This window comes from Felis catus, chromosome C1, assembly GCF_018350175.1.
Source record: "Felis catus isolate Fca126 chromosome C1, F.catus_Fca126_mat1.0, whole genome shotgun sequence".
NCBI lineage: Eukaryota > Metazoa > Chordata > Mammalia > Carnivora > Felidae > Felis > Felis catus.
The window spans coordinates 18,649,004-18,666,919 of record NC_058375.1 but is presented as its reverse complement, the minus strand read 5'-3'; positions in this window follow the sequence as shown (position 1 = coordinate 18,666,919).

Sequence of the window (17,916 nt, the reverse complement as noted above, 5' to 3'; positions counted from 1 at the left end):
GGTGTGGGGGTGTGCACAGGCGCGGGTGTGCAGGAAGCAGCTGGATGAGAGGGTGAGGCCATCCTTGCTCTGGACCGAGGCTGCGAAGTTCACGGCCCCTGCTCCAGCCCGGGCAGAGGGGCTCAGCAGCCCCTTCCCCAAAGAATCTTCAGGGGGTGGAGAGTTCACTGAGATGCTACTGCCCTGAACGATGACCAGCCTGGGCAAAGGTTTCTATAAATACCCCCTGGCACCATGGCAGGGGCTGGACACAGCAGAGCAGATCCGGGCTAGTGGTGGAGGCCGACATTCTCCAGGGAAGGTCCAGGGTTAGGCTTGAAAAACAGGAAGTGAAAAAAATTAGTCCCCGCGCTGACCTCCAGGTGAACAAAGGGCCTGTGGGGGAGGGCGTGGGGCAAGGTCTTTGCTCACCTTGGGGCTGGGAAGAAACTAATTTTTTCCTGAACCTGGACTTGGGCTCCTTCAAGAAGCCTCTAGGACGGACTGGTGACTTCCTCGAGCCTCAGCGTCCCCATTTGTAAAATGAGCTGCAAGGTGAAACTGACCTCCCCGAAGACAAAGCTCTTAGGCACAAGGAAGCCTCAGGGTCCCCATTGGCAAGGTGTGGTGAGACCAGTCTGGACCCTGGGCAGCAGCTCTAGGGTGCCTGGGAACCTGGCTCACAGTGGTCTGGGCCAGCCGGACTCCCGCGGCTGGTGGTTGAGACCCCAACGCCACAATCAGCTGGGCCTATTGATTGAGGGCCTGGCCACGGCCCCCTGGCGGGCAGGGCTCTGAGATGGGGCCGGAGGGGTTGGGCCGGCCCTTCTAGGAAAGCAGTTAGTCTCTGCTCAGCCCTGCAGGTCACAGTCACCGGGGTAGGGGGTGGGGCCTTCGGAAGCAGCTCCAAAGATCGCAAGGGCCAATATTCTCTAGGCCTACGCTCTGCTCCGGGCATCTTCCTCAGGTTCGCTTATTGGATCGTCACAACTCTTGGAGTCCGCAATCCCACTGTCCCTACTTTACAGGAGAGGAAACTGAGGCATGGGCTGTGTACCCTACCCAAGGTCACACAGGCAACGGCAGAGCCAGCGTTTGAACTCAGGCTGGTGGACTCCAGAGCCCGGAGTACTTTGTGCTTCGATACCTGCTTTGAGGGGAAATGAGGACCAGCTAGAGGCCTATCCTGGGGTGGACAGAGGCTGCTGCGGGACCGAGGCTGACGTGGGTGAGCATCCACCGGAGGGCCTGTCTCTGTAGGTGGAGGCCTGAACTCAGACCCGGAGGGGTGGGGGGACGCCCCTGGGGGCAGTTCGTGTGCTAATTAAACAGCTGGACTTCGGGGCCAAATGATATGAGGCCAGACTGTGGTTCTCCCCTCTGCTGCAGGACCTGGGACATGCTCACTACCCTTAGTTGGCTTAGGGACACGATGAGCATAACACGAGCGGCTTGCACTGATCGAGAATGTACTATGCACACCAGACACTGTTTGAGTCAGGCATGGCAGTAAGCGGAACAGCCCAAAATCCCTGCCCTCAAGAGGACACCCAGGCACCAGGCACAGCAAGGAGGGAAGGGCTTGCTGAGGGGCACGATGGCCTGGTGGGAGAAATCCAGGTGTTCTGATCGCTTTTCTGTTCTGGAAAGGTGGGGGCAGGAGATGCTTTGCCCAGAGGTCCGGGGGCCGGAACTCCAGTAGACCTGTCCGGGGGTCTAGCAGCCTGAGGTCTGCCTCTGCAGGACCCTCCAGGCTGACAGAGGCCACCTCCCACCCCAGGCCTGCTAGACTTGACTCTTCCTTCCTTCATTTACCCCTTCCTCCCTCGCTGTCTCCCTCCTTCTCTCCCTCCCCTGTTCCCTTCTTTCTTTCCGTCTTTACTTCTTTCCACAGTTGTAAACCACCACCACAATGAAGACACAGAACGTTCCATCACCCCTCAAAATGTGCCTCACATTCTTTGTGGTCAGGCAGACCCTTCCTCCCACTCCCCGGCCATTGGCAATCATCGGTCTGCTTTCCGTCACCGTAACTTGGGTTTTTCCTAGAATCTCATATATGTTCAATAGTACATTACGTGCTCTTTTGTGTCTGGCCTTTTCACTTAATATAGTTTAGGTGTCTAATTCATTTTGAGTTTACATTTACATATGGTGTGAGGGAAGGCTGGCAATTTTGTAGTTGTGTTGTTTTGTATATGGAGTGCAGACCTCAAACCATAGACACCTTTTCCCAGGCCTTGAAACATAGTGGGGTTTGCCCTGTTGGATTTTGAAATTGCTTTGGACTGGTGACTGCTTTTTCTTCTTTCATTTTCTCCCCTTTTTGAGTGAGAATGTCTCTAGCCCGAACCCTATGCCTGTCTCACCTTTGTACTTGGGAAGCAGAGAACCTGTCTTCTAGTTTCAGAGGCCCACGGTTGGAGAGGGATGGCGCACGTAAAGATGGAGAAAGATGTTCAAGGTCAAGGAACACAGGTGGCCACTAGACTCCAAAAAAGACAAGGAAATGGATTCTCCTTCAGAACCTCCAGGAAGGAACACAGCCTTGCTGCCATCTTGACTTTGGCCCAGTGAAACCGATTCCAGACTTCTGACCTCCAGAACCGTAGGAGAAGAAATTTGTGTTGTTTACAGACATTACATTTATGGTAGCTTGTTACATCAGCAATAGGAAACAAATACACCAACCCAATTTTGAAGAATAAAGAATTTGCCTTTTCAGATACCATGACTTATTATAAAGTGATAGTAATTAAGGGAGAGTGGTTACATGGTGAAAGAGAGAGCCCATAAATATATCCACTTATAAATGGGACATAGCATACGGCAGAAATCAGCATTTATAGAGCGACCTAGTGATTAAAGAAATGGTGCTAGGTCAACTGGTTACCCAGATAGAAGAGGTCAAATGAGATCCCTACCTCACACCGAACATCAACATAAATTTCAGATGATTTAAAGCTGTACATGAGAAAGAACAAAATTTTTATTTTTTTATTTTCATTTTTTAAAATTTATTTATTTATTTTTGAGAGACAGAGAGAGTTCAAGTGAGCAGGGAAGAGGTGCAAAGAGAGAGGGAGAGAGAGAATCTTAAGCTCCGTGCTCAGCAGAATGCGAGGTTTAATTCCATGACCCCGGCATCACGACCTCAGCTAAAATCAAGAGTGGAACACCCAACCAACTGAGCCACCCAGGTGTCCAGAATTTGAACTTTTTAGAAGAGAATACTTGTTCATTATGTTGGGGTAAAGGCTTTCAGGACGATATGCAAAAGCTCAAATCATAAAATAAAGGATTAGTAGCTAAGACTTAACACACGTGTTGAACCTATACTATGCATCAAGCACTATCCCCTCCACATTGCCACCAGGGCCACCCCATCCGACCACATCGTGCTCCTGACTCAAGCCTCTGCTGGCCTTCCAGTGCCTCCTGAGCACTGGCCCCCAGGTCACCCCCTGTCATGCATCGCCCAACACTTCAGCAAAGGTTCCCACCACTCCCCTGAATGCATCACATTGCATGTGGCCCCATTGCCTTTTGACATTGGGTAGACATGACATCCACTCACGTGCCTCTGAGCCTTTATACATGCTCTTCCTTCTGCCTGGAGGACATTCTCCTTTCACCACCTGGACAACTATGCATCCGTCAACATGCAGGTCAAGTCTCATGTCCCCATCGAAGCATTCTTAGCTTGCCGAGAGACCGTTCGTTGCCCATATGACAACACTGTCACCAGCACTTACCTCCTTCCGCACTCAGTCCTGGCTTCTGCTTCCACTCTCAGGGAGGTCCCTGAGGGGGGCTGCATAACATCATAGTCGGGGGTGTTGGCTCTGGAGACAGACAGTCCTGGAAAGGAATCCTGGATCTGCCATTTACTTGCTGTGTGACCCCCCCGTCTTCAACATTCTGAATCTTGGTTCTGTGGAATGGGGCAGTGAGACCTACCCCTCAGGGTCGTTGCAAAGACTGAATGAAACGAGGTATATGAGGTACTTGTGCCTTGGGCTGGGCTGATCCAAAGGCAGACTCTAGGGGCGCCTGGGTGGCTCAGTCAGTTGGGCGTCTGACCTCGGCTCAGGTCATGATCTCATGGTTCGTTGGCTCGAGCCCCGCGTCAGGCTCTGTGTTGACAACTCGGAGCCTGGACCCCAGTTCAGACTCTGTGTCTCTCTCTCTCTATCTGTCCCTCCCTCATTTGCTCTCTCTCTCTCGCTCTCTCTCTCAAAAAAAAAAAAATTAAAAAGAAAATTTCAAAGGCAGACTCTAACACTGGGGTGTGAGTTGCGGGCCATCCATTTGAGCCAGGGCCCCAGGGAGCTCCTGCAGGGGATTGGGGAAGTGAGAGGGCGGGAAGTGCCAGGAGTGTGACCTCGAGTAAGTTACTGCTGTGGGAAGGGGACAGCCAGAGCCCTCGGGTCCATCCAGCTGACCCTCCAGATCATTCCAGATCATTCCAGATTTATTCCCCAGCTCCTGCCAGTCCTTGGCTGAGCACCCCTTCCTGGCAAGTGCCAACTCCTGGGCACTCTGGCTTGGCCCACACCTGTGGCCAGGGAGAGCTGTCAGGTGGGGGTTGCAGGTGCCACGGCTGGAACGTGCCCAGCTGGCCTGTGTGGAGACGGGCGAGTGTGAGTGGGTGGGCGGGGCACAGACGGCATCGGCCACAGCCACACACACACACTGTGTGCTCAGGAGCCATGAGTTGCCCACCAGTTTTCTCCTGTGACTCCCACAGCAGTCCTGGGAAGGGCATTCTGCCCACTTTACAGGTGAGGAGACTGAGGTCTAGAGGAGTTACCCAGGAAGGCATTTGTTGAATAAATGAATCAGCGAACAAACAGGCCTCTCTTGAGTCTTGAACTGAGTCAGTCAATAAGGACCAGAACCAACAGCCCCTGATTCCCACTTGAGGTTTTGTTTTCCCTTTTACGTCCAGTCGCCTCCCCACAGGGCCTTGGCTCCCTCGAAACTCTCCCCCCACCGCCCCAGCCTCAAGCAGTGGCTGAGCAGGTGGGGGCCTATCTCTAGGCTCAGACCGCTTGGCCCTGTGGGGAGGTGGCTGGGCATAAAAAGGAAAACAAAAGCCTCAAGTAGGAATCAGGGCCTCTTGGATCCTGGTCTTTATCGTCTGACTTAGTTTGAGACGCTAAAGAGGCTTGTTGGTTTGCTGATTAGTTTATTAGGCCTAGATAATTTCTCTAGACCTCAGTCTCCTCATCTGCAAAGTGGGCAGAATGCCCCTTCCGGGACTGCTGGGGGAGTCACAGGAGAAAACCTGTGGGCAACTCATGGTTCCTGAGCACACAGCGTGTGTGCGGCTGTGGCCTATGCTGTCCGGGCCCTGCCCGCCCCCTCACGCGTGGCTGACGCTCAGTGGTCACGACACCTGATGATTTGTCCTGGCCTGGCTCTGAGGTCATAGTTGGGCCCAATGCAGCTTAGCTGGAAGTCTTTATTGCAAAGACATACACCCCCAACTCTGGCCATGACTGAGGTCTGACCTTGGCCTGGCCCATCTGGCCTTTGACCCTAATGACAGGCAGCGTCCTGATTTGAATACAGGCTGGTTGCTCTTCCTGGTCGCAGACCAGACTGACCCCTGAACCAAATCGTACACAGGCTCTTGACTTGGCCACAGACTGACTTTTGATCCCAGCCACAGACTGACCCCAGATCCAGCCACAAACCTTAGACTAAGGCTGACCTCTGACCCCAACCACAGACTGACCTCTGGTTCCTGGGCAGTGGCTGGTCAGGCTAAGATTAGTCACTGATGTTCCTCCACCAGCCTGCCTGGCAGTGGGTTGAGGTACAAGTCCCTCTAAGGAGGAGAACCCCTTTACTCTAATGGGGGCTCTCATAGGTGAATTTGGCCATGAGCTTTCTGGGCCTCAGTTTCTCCATCTGCCCCGTCTCTTCCCTACCAGACACGGAAAGGGCTTAACCTGGAGGATCAATGAAATGGAGAATGGTAGTTCTAACTCAAGGCTGACTGAGAAGAATCAATGAGACAGTTGCCTCAGAGCCTTTGCACTCTCTCTTCCCTCTGCCTGGAACACTCTTCCCTCAGACACCATGTGGCTCACTTCCTTCTCCTTCGGTTTACTGCTCGACATAATCTCAGGGGAACCTTCTCTGACCACACCATTTAAAACCCCCCACCCACCAAAAAAAAAACTTGTCTCCATCCCTCTTTCCTACTTTTTCTCCAAAACTCATCACCACTTGGCACACTAGTATGTGAATTACTTATTTGGCCCATGATCTATCTCCTTTGTCCGGAATACAAGTTTCAGGAAGGCAGGAAACTCCGTTTTGTTCACTGTTGTGACCCCCCACACCTAAAACATAGGAGCAAAGGAGACGTTTGATGAATATTTGCTAAGCGGGCGAGCAACTAAAGGACCCTATGGGAAGTACTTAAACCACCGCACGCAGCACCGAAGACCGACCAGATGGTATTTACTGCGTGGGGGCTGTCATCATCATCAGTGGGTGATGTCACCGTCAGGAGCTGGCTTGGCCTTCGACACGGTGCAGCCCCCTTCCCCACAGCCTTCCGGGACCAAGCTGACCACACTCGCTCAGAGCTGCAGCAGTGATCACAGGGGGCCGTTGAACAAGCCCAGACCCGGAATCTGCTAGATTGGGGTTCAATTCCCAGCTCCTTCATTTCCTAACTATGTGACTTTGAGCAAAATGATGACTCATTTCTGAGCCTCAGTTTCCTAACAGCCAATGGGGAAAGTCTGAGTAGCTGCCCCACAGAATGACGTGAGCCTGAGAGATATGGGGCATCCACAGTGCTGAACAAGGTACAGATGGACAGGGCGGCCACCGGCTATGGTCCTTGGGGCCCAGGCACACCGGCTCTCTGTCCCATTCCAGGGGCCATCCTGCCTCATCCATTGGACTGCATGTCCTGGGAGGGCCTGGAACCTGATCCTCTTGGTTCTTTGTCTTTCCAACAGCCAGAGGCCAAACTGGGACTGGCAAGGAAGCAATGCATCCCATTGGCTGATACATTGACAAAAATCTTGACTGTGGTTCCGGGTACCTGCCGGTTATAGCCGCCAGGGGGCAACCTGGCTATGTGCACAAAGGGTAACTTGTAACACCTGCCATTTCAGGGCCCACCTTGTCCTGGCAGACAAGGGGCGGTCTGGTCCATATTCTAACCTTTCAGCTATTTGTACCACTCTGGTGAGGAAAGAGCCCAGGAGACCTGGATGCCATGCCTGGCCCTGCTACTCACTTGTGTGACCTTGGGCAAGAACCTCCCCACCTCTGGATCTCCAACCCTTTAGTTGTCAGATTAAGAACACCAGTCATGCTACCCTATCATGGTGGGAGCCCGGGCTTATTTCAAGTTGTTTTTAGTCGATAACTGTTCATGCCTGCCACAAAGTATTTCCTCCTTTTTCTCCTAATTCCTTCTTCCTGGCTGCTAGAGGAGGTCTCACCTTATTATACATGCTGCCCCCTGTTGGCTGGAAGAAGAACTATGACTTCAGTTGGATTGTCCTCAAGTGTGGCTCAGGCCAGTGTCATCCGCTGATTCATTTACTCAGCCAACATTTATTGAGCTCCTTCTGTGTACCAGGCCCCGTGCTAGGCCCTGAGAACACAGCAGTGGAAATGATACAGCCCATGCCTTCCAAGAGCTCACAATCATTTGCAGGGGTTGTGCCTCTGGGGTTCCCCTGGGGCTCCTCCAAACTCCTCCAATCCGACCGCGTAGTGCAATGGGTTCCAATCTTTGCCTACCCATTTACTAGGCTACGGGTTCTAATCTTGACCCAGCCACTTACTAAGTGTGTGACCTTGGACAAGTCATTTGACTTCTGTGCTTTTGTTTCGCCAACTATCAGATGGGGAGAATAACATGGCCTGTCTCCGAGGTGCTGCAAGGGCTAAATTAGTTCGTTGTCTCCAAAGCACTTAGAACCGTGTCCCATCGGTGCTGGAGAGGTGTCAGCTAAAATAATAACAAATGCACATTTGTAGAAAGATGGAAGGGACAACGCATACGTTTTCCCAATCTCCATTGGGTAAGGGCTTACTCGTCTTACGGATCTTTAAGGGGATCTTCTATGAGGGTCAGGTCAGTTGAGCTCACTTTCAGTTCAGAAGACCCTACCCACCTTAGAAGCAGAGGTGGTTTTCATCCCACCCTTGGGCCAGCCCCACAGGGTTCCAGATGAGACCCGAGCTGGGCCTCCCAGCTTCTACTTTGGTGGTGACAGACTGGTCCGGCCTGTAAGTAAGGCAGATCCCATGATGCTGGCGGTGCTGGTGGTGGTCATGGTCATGGTAGGAGCTCTGGGGGTTGGTGCAGGGATCTAACCTAACCTTCCACTTCTCTGGGTAAAGCCCAATCTCCCCCAGCCCCAGACGCCCTCAAAGTCCTCGGACAGGGGGGATGGGATGGAGACTTCCTTTCAACTTCTCAGGGCCTATTTTTAAGCCAAAAAAAAAAAAGGAGGTCATAATTGGAGCACCAGCTACCCCACTTCGTCCTGCCTGTAAGGGCTGTGAGTCACTTCATCGCTTTGTGCCTCAGTTTCTTCATTTGCAAAATGGGAACATGGGGGAAGCACACTGATCCTGAACTTGTAAGTTTTGCTTTGAAAATGTAATGAGATCTGGACACCTCCCTCAGGAAGGGTAGACGCTCACACACACAGTCACACATACGCACAACCGCACAGGCACACAACTACACACATCACACATAACCACAAGCCGGTATGTGGTCTGGGGGTTTCCAGCTCTCCTTCAGACCCGCGGACCCCAGCTCTGCCCCCTGGATGGGCTAATCTCCAACTCCTTTGCCAGCGCCACCAGCCGGGGACTCCCTGCACTGAGGCCCCCTCTCCTGAAGCCCAAGGCCTGGGCGGCCTGGGCCAGGTGACATCGGGGAGGTCTGGTATGGAGGGGGCTGGTCCTGCCTCTTCACTCCTCCAACCCGCACCACCAAGGCTGTTTGGGCTCCAGGGTCCTGGGAGGGCCCTGGGAGCCTGCAGGAAAGGTGGCATCGGTGGGTAAAATAAGCTATGGGCTGGGTGGCGGTGATGATAAGCATCTCTGGCTACTGACGTGGGTAAGGTGACTTCTTCGCATCCAGCCCCTCCAGCAGCACAGCCTCCAGTGACTCAGTGGAATCAAGGAAAAGACAGTTGTCACCTCTCACCCAAGAGGCTGGAGAAAAGCAAGAGAAGCCCTCCCTCCCTCCCTGTACGTGGAGTCTCGGGTACAGGGGGGCAGCAAAGAGCAGGCCCCATGAGGTCTGTATTCCGGTCCGGCTCCACGGTCAAGCACATGACAGTTTACAAGGCACCCCCGCATGCATCATTTTAGGTGAGCCCCACAAGAACCCTGGGAGATAAGGCTTGGTCTCCTGTGGCAGAAAAAGGCTCAGAAAGGCTGCTTGACTTGACCAAGATCCCGCTGCAGACAAGACTCCCAATCCAGTGCTCTCCCCCGAATCTCAAATGCCGCTGCTGCGTGAGATCCCTTGTGATTGCTCATGTGAGCGATCTCCTTCCTTCTCGGGCCGCGGTCTCCTCATCCATAAGAAGACATCGGACCAGAGGAGCCCTTGGGGACTTTCCAGCTCTGACCTTCCAGGACTCAATTTTCCTGATCTCTCTGAGGTAGCAGGTGGGAGATTATCACCCCGCATGGCAGATGGGGAACAGGTCCAGACAGGGAAGGAACTTGGCAAGGGCCTCAGTCCAAGGAAGTGGCAGAGCTGGGATGAGAACCCAGGTCTGCAGACCCCCAGCCACAAAGCCGGGGGCCCCAGCCAGAGCTGGGTTTCTAAGAATAAAGCATTGCTCCCAGAGCAGACCAGAGAAAGGGACTTTCGGGCCCAGCTGTTTCCCAGTGTGAGCTCAGGCGGGGCCCGGCTTAGTGTGGGGGGCGGGAAGGGGCCGACCACTTCCTGCTCGGGCTGGCGCGGTCCCCGTGAGGTGGTCATCAGAAGTCGACCACTTCCCGGTCTGGGCCGCCTTCCCCTTTCTGAGCCTGGGAGGTGGCTGAGTGAAGCGCCCCTTGCGTGCTGTGGCCTGGACAGCGTCTGGCCTCTTTTCATTGCCCCCATTCACCGTGTCCCTCTCCACAGCCACCAACTGTCGGAAGCCGCTCGGGGCTGGCTGCCTGCTCGGTCCCCTGACCGCAGCTGAGCGCCTCCTGGCCAGCGGGCCTGCTCATCCCAGAGGCTCCCGGGAGCTTCTCCTTCCTGGCCCTACTGTGTACCGGGCACTTGCGGGTGTCTGTCCACGGAGGGCCTGTAATGAGAAGTTATCATTCCCACTGAGGCTCAGAGAGGTCGCCGTTGGCCCAGGGTCACACAGTCAGTAAGTGGCAGGACCAAAATTGGAACTCGGATCTATCTGACCCCCAAATCTGCATCCTTTGTACGTTCGCTGTCCCCCGTGTCCCCCCCCACCCCCCCCCCCCACCCCAGGGGGAGTCTGAGCCAGAGGAGGCTTGGATGTGAGAGACACTGGAAGGATCCCACCAGACGCCAAGCTCAACAAAGGCGACAATCACATCTGTCTCTCCTCCCCGTTATATCCCAGCACCCAGGCCAGTGTCTGCTCCGAGCAGGTACTCGGGACACTTACAAAAAGATTTGAGGCAACCTAACCACTCCCATCGTAAGCCCTGGGCTTGGGGACACAGACCTGGGGGAATCACGGCCGTACCCCGAGAGCAGCGATCATCATCCACGGATGTGCACAGTGCGTGAATTTTTTTAATGAGCAGAGAAGCCAGGGGCTCACGGGGTCTCAGAGTGTTAAAGGGGCAGCAGAACATAAGGAATAAAGAACGTGGAGTCGGGCGACAGGACTGGGTTCAGATCCAGTTCTGCCAAGCCTAGGGTGGTCTTGGGGAAATGACTTCATGTACCTTGGTTTCCTTATTTGTAAAATGGGGAGAAAACAGCACAGACTGCCTTAACTGGCCTCCAGCCAACGGATTCTCTAGATTTAGAAACGTTCTCCACTCCTTTGAAAGGCCGATTCGTGGATGCCACGGCGTTCTGAACGTTCCAGGCTGGGCACCATCAAGGTGCTCGTGCGGGCTTGGGGAGGTCTTTCCCCAAACCTGGAGCTGCCAGCTGGGATTGCTAAACCGTCGAGCAGGCCTTGAATGAGAGCCGGACAGAGAATTCTTGTCTCTGGAAACTAAGAAAAAAGCCTTGGAAAGATCCAATAAAGGAGAGTTGTCCAAAAAAGAAAAAAAAAAAAAACAAAACGTGCTGCTGAATTAAGTGTGGGCAAGACAAACTTCAAAAGACTGGGAATACAATTGTTAAAATCCACCAAAACCTTTGGTTGAATTAGGTGGAAATTAAAACTGGGGAGAAGTTATTAAAAATCCAGAAATCTTCTGCTTCCAGATCGCTTCACAAGCATCTCGAAGGTCTCCCCTGGCTTTAAAGAAACCCAGATGGGAACCATGGCTGCTGCTGTACAGGTTTGTTTTATGCAAGAAAAACAAGGTAGGACTTTGGCCAGAGGCCTCGGTCTCAAAGAGGTTTGGCCCTGCATCAAAAGATCGTCTAATAAATGTACATGCACACGTGTTACGTTCAATAAATGCTTATTTTATGTATCATAAGATATCCTGCTTTAAATATTTTTTCTATTAGCCAACCACTGGCTTTGCTCTCATTGGGTGCGAGATTTCTTCTATTAATAGTATTTACCTCACAGGGCGGATGTAAGGACTGAACAAGGTAACGTATGCAAAGCATTTGGCCCAGTGCCTGGTACACGGCAAATATTCAGCCAAGTATTGGCTATTAGAATTATATTCCAATCCAGGGCCCCACTTGGCAGATGAGAAAACTAAGGCTTAGCAGATGAGTAACGGGCACAGGACCACGGAGTAAGTGGGTTGCAGATCCAGGCCTAGAAATGGAATCTTGGGATCTGAATCTGATTCCTGCATTCTGGAAGGCCTTTCTTTCCCTGGTCCCGAATTTTAGAGGGCTAACACTTCCCGGAAGGGCACTGGAATGCAGGCGGGGTGGGAAGATGGCTCACAGTGCGTGGGGCCTTCGGTACCCCTGAAGAGCTCAGCCCCCACCCTGGCCTCCCACCCCCTAGGGGCTGGTACATGAGTTCTCCCTCCAGTGAAATTTGCGTAAAACCCTAAGTTTATCATCTCAGTGGCCCCTCTGTGTTCACTGATCCCGTGTATTTTTATCTCAAAGAGTTTCATTCATGTCTTTAATGATTTGTTTCCATGTCTGTCTCCTCCAGCAGACTGGGACCCACCCCCACCCCCACCCCCACCCCTGCCAGGGAGCGGGCACTGGGTCTGATTCATCTCCTACCCCAGGGCCCAGCCCCGCGCCTGGCACCGAGTGGGCGCTTCACAAATGTTTGTTGGACAACTGAGTCACGGAACAAGTGTGAATACTGGGGAGCCCTGGATTTCTCGCTATCTCCACACTCGACTTCCTGGCTGGGGCTGTAGCGGAGAGAGGTCTGGAACACACAGCCTGGCCTGGTGCCCAGCCCCCTCCTGCTCCTTTTCCTCCTTCTTTATCCCTCCATTCCTCCGCCCTCCAGCCCCTTCTTCCGAGGGAGGCCGAGAGACGTAGGTGGGGCAGGGCAGGGCAGGGCAGGCTCTGGGAAACCCGGCCCTGGGGTGAAGCTCCCCTCTCCAGGGATAGATGGGGTGTGGTTTGGGGCCTTGTCTCCCCTGAGTCACCTGCGTGGTGCGGTGGGGCTGACTCAGAAGGAGAGCAAGGAGGAGAACTTTGTTGGTCCTCAGATCCCAAACGCAGCCTGGGCAGGGCTCGGGGAGGCGGGGGGGGGGGGGGGGGCGGGGGGCAGGGCGGGGAGGGGAGATAGCCATCACAAGGAAGGTGTTTGGACCGCACATAAGGAGCACTGACGCAGAGCTCGGATCTCCCGGAGTAGCCGAGCCCCACACTTTCCGTGTAGCTGCACTGAGCCTTGGGAGAGGCAGCCGGGTGTGGTCGAGGGTGGAGGTCCCACCTTCTCCCCTCCCCGAGCCTCAGATTCTGCACCTTAAGCAAAGGGTTTACACCCAATTCCCCTCTAGCCAGTTCCCAACCTGAGAGCCAGGGCTTGGCCCAAAGGCCACTGGGGCCCAGAAGCAGAGACCAAGGAGTAAGAGTTGCCGTTGCGTGACGCCTCCCTCCTACGTGTCAGGGACTGGAAGATCCTCTGTATGCATGAGCTCATGGAGTCCTCCTGACAGCCCTCTCGAGCCCTGTTTTGCCAATGAGGAAACTGAGGCTCAAAGGGCCAACGACTTGTTCCAGGTTGTCCTCTGCGTCAAAGGGGGAGCTGGGCCCCTCAGGCCTGCCTGACCCCACAGTCCCCATCCTTGACCACAAGCCCCCAGAGCTACTCGGTCTACCCCACCTACCTGTGCCCCAAGAGGCTCAAAGTGGTGTCTTCTGGCCCCGAGAGAGAACGTTGGAGGCTTCCAGGGCCACTGGTCCTTGTCCTCTCTTGTGTCTGGAGCCCAATGACCACTCCCCTCACTGGGAGAACTGTCCTGCCAACCACAGCCATGTTGGGCCACCCATCCCCGAAACCCCCTGAGCTCCGGCTTGGGTGGAGGGCTCTGGGGTGAGCATCTGATTTCCCTTTTATTGTTTTTTCCCCTCCTTCCTTCCTTCTTTCTTTCTTTCTTTCTTTCTTTCTTTCTTTCTTTCTTTCTTTTCTTTCTTTCTTTCTTTCTTTCTTCCCTCCCTCCTTTCTTTCTCCCTTCCTTTCTTTCTTCCCTCCCTCCTTTCTTTCTTTCTTTCTTTCTTTCTTTCTTTCTTTCTTTCTTTCTTTCTTTCTTTTTTCTTTCTTTCTTTCTTCCTCCCTCCCTCCCTTCTTTCTTTCTTTCTTTCTTTCTTTCTTTCTTTCTTTCTTTTCAAGTATCCATTTTGTGCACATTTAGCCACAGTTTTGTTTTTAGGAAAATAGGATCGTCTGTCAACAGACAATTTCCTGAGCAGGGGCCGAGCGTGGTCCTCCTGGTCCACAGGCTCCTCTTCCTGGCTTATCACCAGGTGCTGCCAGGCCATGCAGTGCTCCTGGGGCACTGCAGGTGTGGAATCAGGTGGGCACCAGGAACACGGGACTTTGTGGCCTAGCAACTCAGAAACTGAGCTTCGGAGGGGACAGATCTGAGTTACTGGCTGTGTGGCCATAGTGTGTCCCTTGACAGCTCTGAGCCTTGGCTCTCCCGTCTGTTAAGTGAGAATCGCACCTGTCATGGGACAGGTTTGAGAACTAAACGGGCAAATGCACGGAAAGTGTTTGGCACAGCCAGCGTTCCACGCATGTTCTGCTGTGCTCTCTGTAAGTGGCGGGGGCCTCCGTGCCGAGGGCGTTTCTCTTCCTGGTGTCCTCAAGTTGTGAAGCCGGATCCAGGTCATGGGAGACACCTGATGACCGTTCAGTGATTAAAATCTTGCCAGTTTGGCTTGAGGTTAGGGCCTGGAAAACCTTTCACCACCCTGTGGTGTTTCCAGAAAACACAGAATCTGGCCCCAGTCACCTTCCTTCCCACAGGTTGCAAGTGTGGGTGTGATTCTCAACCGAAAAACCAAAGCCGACTTCACAGCTGAAGACCACCAGCCAGTCTCCCCCTTGGTGACAACCGCGACCCTCTGAGTTTCACCCCGGCTCCCCCACCCCCCGGCCTGATGGAGGAGGAACAGGAGAGTCGAGGAGAGGGGGGCAGAGCAGGGACATCGACGGGGCAGGCTCAGCTGGGTGACATGCCAGGATTCAGGTGGGCTCATGGGTGCCAGCAGCCAGTAGGTGCTCAATAAACGCTGGCTGCCTGAACAAATGAACGAACAAGCAAACAAGCCAGCTGAGGGAGCGGGTACAGGGAAGAATCTCGGTGGGGGGGGGGCGGGGGTGGGGAACAAAACCTTAATTTTCTCTGTCTAAATTTCAAACCCCAGTACTCAACATAGAGCCGAGGGGTGCCTCAAGGACTCAGCAGATAGGTGAGGTTGCAAACCCTCCCGGCCAGTGGGTCCTCTGCAACCCTGCCTTGAACTCTCACTGCCCCGTTCCCCACACCTGCTTAAGTTTCCAGCGCACTCCTGGATGTACTTGACCCCAAAGGATGGCTGGCGGCTCCATGGGCTGAGAGCCGCTGTGCGGTCTGGGGCAAGTGGCCTTTCCTCCAACCAGCCTCCCCGGCCCCCTGCCCCATGAGGGGGCACAGCCCTGTGGGCTGGAGGGCAGAGAGGGCAGCGCGAGTCTCCCAGATCGGGGGCAGGCGGGCACTCCAGAGAGAAGCAGTAGACGGTCACTTGATCTCAGGAAGCAGGGTCACAGCATTAATCAGGAAAAGTAGAGCGAGATGAACAGAAATAATAAGATGATAGTCACTTCCATTGCTGAGCACAGTGAGTGAGGCACGTGGCTCAAATGCTGTCCTTTCATCTTCACAATGACCCCCCTTGCGTAGCAGGCGCTAAAGACCCTGGAATTTGGAGTCAGACAGTCGGGGTTCAGATCCCGGTCCACCAAGATTTGTTCCCTCATCTCCTGCAAGGGGTAGTAAGATCCCCTACCCCACTGGCGGCTGGGGTTGTCTGTGAGGGACGGCTTGGAAAAGTGGCAGAGAGATAGGGCCTAAATCACGTGATTATCAGTGTCACGGGTGCAGAGATGGGGGCTCAGAGAGGCCAAGTCACTTGCCCGAGGCCACACAGCAAGTACCTGGCAGAGCCAGAATTTGATCTTAGATCTCTGTGGCCCAAAGCCCCACGCCTTCCCAACACCTACTGCCTCAGTCTCCCTTGTGTCTCTTCTATTTGCTAAAAGAGTCAAGTATTCAGAGCCACAGATGCCCTGACAGGAAGAGCCGTGAGGCAACATTTGTTTTAGATGAGCGGAGAGGAGAGGAACTTGCTGGAAGTCACACAGTGAATCTGTAGCCCGGCCAAGATTAGACCCTCAGTGTGCAGACTCCCATGCCAATGCCCCCCCCCCCAACTCATGTCCCTGTGAGCCTGATGGTGGGGTCACCCCTTTTCCAGTCCCCTGCCTGACCCTCACCTCCCCTTGGGTCCAGGAAGTGATGACCATGGTCTATTCCAAACTGCGAGGGAAATTTTTTGACTGGGCCGGACTAGAATCCGGCCAGGGCTCCAGGTCAGACGTTCCCAGTCTTATGCAAAAGGGCAGAGGGTGTGTCAGTGGGGTGGGGAGGGGGCCTTTCATTCCCACAACTGTCTGCCTTTGGGATTTCCCTGGGGCTGGGGGTGTTCTGAACCTGATGGGCTTCCGAGCTGTGGATGGAGACTCCCAGCCTCGCCTGCATGGACCACCCTGGGGTCATGCACCAGCCGGGCCTTGGGTCAGCCCAGCTGTCCGATCAGAGCCAGGTTCTGGGTCGGGGACAGCAGATAGATCTCCCCTACCAGCCCTGCCCAAACTCACTATGTGACCTTGGATGGGTGTCTCACCCTGACTGGCCCCCAGCTCCCCAGTGCCTCAGAGTCCTTTGCAAATTCCCCTTCTGGGATCCACAGGGCACTTTCTCTGGAGCATTTCTACCCTTAAAGAACGCAGCCCCCTGAACCCAGTGCCCAAGAGGAGAGGAGCTGAGGTCAGTCATGGTGTTTTAGCCAAGCAGGTGCCTTTGGCTTCTTGTCTGTCCAGGGGCTGCTGTGAGGCTGTAAGCTCAGGGAGGATAAGTTCGGGCTCTGCAAACGTAAAGGGACAACTGTGGACGCGTCCTCCTTAGGCTGATCTCAGAAGGCAGCTGCTGGCCTCGCTAAGGCCTGGCAGAGCTTTGGCGCTCAGCTCCGGCCCGGCCTCTCCAGGGCTTTCCAGGAAGCTGTTCAGGTAACAGAAGAGCAGGGCAGCACCTGGACCCTAGGGCTGGCAAGGCTGAACCCTAAGGCAAGGGTGGGGTTGCAGCGAAGGAGTCCGACCTGGCTGGGCACATATCTGAGCAGGCCCCAGATGGACTAGAGCTAATTTCTGGAGCCCTTGATAAATCTTTAGTTTTAGTGGTAGTGGTGATGGTGGTCGGGGGCGGGGAACCAGGCCAGAGAATCACAAGTTAAGATACCTCGATTCTAGTCCCTGTTCATCATGGTCTCCTGGGGGGAGCGGGGGGCGGGGGCTCAGACAAGTCCTTTGCCCTTGCTGGCCTCGGCCTTCCCTTCTGCGCAGTGGGGAGACACCTTCGATTTTGAGGCCGGCACAGGGAGTCGGAAATGGACAGGGCAGGGACCTGGGTTTTCGGTGAATCTGTGGCTTTCCACATGAGGTAGGCAGCTGCGGCCCCGGAGAAGACTGCTCTTCCTGTGTCTGAGCGTTTCAGCAAGAAGGGACGCCGGGGTGGAGGTGGGGGGCTCAGCTGCACAGCCTTCTGTCCATCCCCAGGTGCCTGAGCCCCCAGGACTCGTCTCTACCCCCTGTCCCCTGTCGAGTGAAGTTCCCCTCCCCACCCCCCCCTGCCGAGTCGCTGTGTGACCTTGGCCATGTAGCTCCACATCTCCGGCCTCCATGTGGGGTAATGGAGGTGCAAAAGCCTCCAATTCTTGAGCCACCAGCTGGGAGAGTGCTCGGGACGGTGAGGCCAAGCGTCTAGTGTTACAGACAGAGACCGAGGCCCCTGAGAGACGAGGGGCCCGCTCGGGCCAGCTATCTCCACTCCCCGTGCCCGGTTTCTCTCTGCAGCTACTCACTGCGCTGCGCCCTTCCTCCCCCTTCTTCCAAGAGCATCCGAGGGATGGGGAAGATCTCACCCAAGTGACAAGCCTGTGGCTGGGGCTTCAGGTTCCGGGATCCTCGGCTTTCCAGTCTGCCGGCTTCCCAAGGCCCTGAGCTCTCATCTGTGCTCGAGGCAAGGGGACGACCAGAGGGAGGAGGCGGTGACGCCAATGCCCAAGGCGGC